The sequence below is a fragment of the Rhipicephalus microplus genome, chromosome 8, assembly GCF_043290135.1.
Source record: "Rhipicephalus microplus isolate Deutch F79 chromosome 8, USDA_Rmic, whole genome shotgun sequence".
NCBI lineage: Eukaryota > Metazoa > Arthropoda > Arachnida > Ixodida > Ixodidae > Rhipicephalus > Rhipicephalus microplus.
The window spans coordinates 36,317,383-36,320,748 of record NC_134707.1 but is presented as its reverse complement, the minus strand read 5'-3'; positions in this window follow the sequence as shown (position 1 = coordinate 36,320,748).

The window sequence follows — 3,366 nt, the reverse complement described above, 5'->3', positions numbered from 1 at the left end:
ACAGGAAGATGGTCACTGTTAGTTGCCGAATCCAGAACAGCCCATGACAAAATCTTGATTGCATTGGAGCAAAACGTTAAATCCAATACTGAGCTAGTTTGTCCTCGGACAAATGTTACATGATCTTTATTCAGACAGGAGAGGCTGTGATCAATAGTCCATTCCCACAGTCGCCTACCACAAGAATCTGTCCTTATACCCCAAGACAAATGGTGTGAATTAAAGTCTCCTGTGAGTACAATTTCCTTTCTACATGCTACCAAAACGCTGTCAAGATAACGCGTGCTTTGCGCACCGGAGGGGAAGTAGCAATTTACGATTGAAAAAGGGTGGTATCCGGGGAGACACAAGTCTAATGCTAATAATTCGCAATCGAAGTCTAACATTCTGAAAGAAATTTTCGCTTTATGGCATAATTTACTTGATACAAGGATCATTAAACCACCACCACGTGATGGGCGATCTAATCGAAAAGAACGAAAACCTGCAAGATGGAAATTTTTATCTGGTGTAAGCCAAGTTTCTTGGAGAATTATAATATCAAGATTAAAATTATTGCAAAAGTAATGTAAGTCGGTTGAGGCTGAGAATATAGAACGGCAGTTCCACTGCAGTACCCTCAACTGACCTATGGTGTTGAGCGCACCGCAGAGGCGCATGTCGCACCCTTGTCAGCATCTTCACGCGAAATAGCTGATTCATTCCGTTTAGATTTGGACTTGAGATCGGTGAAGATAGGGGATCTGGTACGTTTATTAGTTCTTATATCGAGTTCCATATCTGTATCAGTACTTGTACTCGGCCGAGGCGAATGTCGGTCCAAGTGCACCTGTGTTCCTGGCTGCTTAGCCTTGCCTGCAGATGCAGAAAGTTCGTCCATCACTACATTGCGCAGCTGTGTGGCGTCACTAGTAGTGTGTAATACTGCAGGTTCTGTACCAGTCTGTACTGTTTGTCCAATCTGGCTTGAAAGAATTTGCACTAAACAGTCGGAAAGGTTAGATATTAGTTTAACCATTGCCTTACTCACTGCCTTTTCCACAGCAGTTTCAATAGCCTGCGATAGGGTTGAGTCCATACTGGAAGTGCAGCGCGCTGTTATACCAGAGTATCCAAAAGCCCTGTCTCTATGTCAATGGCTTCCCTTCGTGAACAGCGGCGGCGGTCAATAAGTTCCAGGATTTGAACCTCTCGGGAACGAGCGGAACAGTCGGAGTTGTCGGCGCAGTGACTGCCCCCACAGAGACAACACTTTTCCACTGTTGCAGTACAATTGCTTGAAGGATGACTCTCTCCACAGGTGCGACAACGAACGTTAGATTTACATCCTCCCGCACTGTGGCCGAATCTCCAGCAGTTCTTGCACTGAATCGGACGAGAAGCGAGGGGTTCTACTCGGAAGATCAGTGGCCATAATTTTATTTCTGATGGGCATTTTGTGCCCACAAATGTCGCAATAACAGATTCGGTTGGTACCCTCTGGTTGTCGACTAGGCGATTACACCGGTAAATTAAAATACGCCTGCTCCAGAGAGCCTGTCTAGGGTCTCAGCTGGACTCAGCTTGGAGTCGACTCCCCGTACAAGGCCTTTGGTACATGCAAGGTGAGGCGGAATGAAAGCACTCACCGGGGTAGCAGCAAAGGAGGTGCATTTGAGAAGATCCTGCACGCAGGTCTGATCAGGCGACCTACACAAGATACCTCCTCGCCCAAATGGGCGCACATCTGTGATGGTCTGGAAATGATTTGAAGTTGTCTTGAGTTCCTTTTGAACCACCTGAGGGTTTGAAAGTCTGATGAAGCCTCCATTTGTAGGTACCAGTGCTACGGGAATGCTGTCGATACCACTGCGGAAAAAGGAGTCTAGTGGTAATTCATTAGACGGCAAGGACGCTGACCAGGCGGATCGCGCCAGGAGAAGTAGTCCATTTCAGTACATCCATTTTCAGTACGTTCTTCTTGCTTGCGAACGCTGACGCATGCCCACTACGTCAGAAAATTGTCATAGACATATCCGCAACCATATTCTGTGGAACAGGATCTTGAGCGCACAGCGTTCTTATCATGTCAACCTTTTTATCATGAGTACACTTAAAACATTTGTAATCTTTTTGGCATAAACATTCAGAAAGAAGATGTGTTTTCAAAAATTGTTGACACGCTGTATGGGACGGTTTCCTTTACAGTGGGGAATAGCCTTGCCGAATGTGAGCGTACTTGGTAAGTAAATGTAATTTATCAATAAACTGAATCGCACCCAAAGCAAACTGCAGGGTGTGTACAAAAAGAACAAGCACGACAATTGATTTATTTGATTGATATATGGGGTATATCAACCCCAAAACCAGCGCATGATTGTGAGAAGTGCCGTAGTGAAGGACTCCGGAAATTTCGACTAATTAGAGTTTTTTAACGTGCAGCCAAAAGATAGTACACGGGCCTGCAGCATTTCTGCCTCCATCGAAAATGCAGCCGTCGCAGCTATGATTCGATCCCGCGACCTGCACGTCAAACAAGCGTGACGTGTTGGTTACCAAACCCGATTGATCAAGTTTGCTTTAGGTCCAGCTTTTTTTTTTCTACTAGAACAATAGTTTTGACGTTAGTTTTGTGAAATGCAGTTTTTTTTCGGCTTAACAAAATACAGCAATTCCAATCGCAAAACAAGCCTTTCTTCAATTTTTCCAAGTTAATATTTCCGAAACTATGACTTCAAGGTCATGGTTTCAATCGCATAACAACAACTGTTGGCGTTTAACGTCGCGAAACACCGGCGTGATTCTGAAGAACGCCGTAGAAGAGGGCTCAGCAAATTTCGATCACCAGGTATTTTTAACGTGCTCCTAATTCACGTACTCGGACCTCAAACATTCTTGCTTCCGCCGAAAATCGAAAATTCGGCTGCCGCGGCCTTGATTCTACCCCACCCCTTGCTCTCCCACGCCAGCCACCGGGGCAGCTAAACTCGTTTGATCCCGGCCATGGCAGTTGAATTTAGGTGGGGGCGAAAGGTCACTTCTTGTTCAAGAATAGCCGATTTTTGACCATCGGGAGCCCTCTAATACGCCGTCTCTCTTGATCATATCGTAACTTCGAAACGTGAAACCCCAAATATCATTATTTTCGACATGCACACAATGGCCGCGCCCGGCTGCTCTTTCCAAATTATCTCGCAAACGTGATAGTTTTGAAAGTGGAGCGCATGCAAGCTACACGTATAACTAGATTTATCGAAAAGGAAAAATTTGTCGTTCCATGATACACTATCTTTGTCTGGTTACTGATGTCACAATCTATGCTAAAGTTTGTAGATGCGCTGAAGTTTTCTATCTGTGACCAAGTATTCAAACATGTATGTGTGCCGA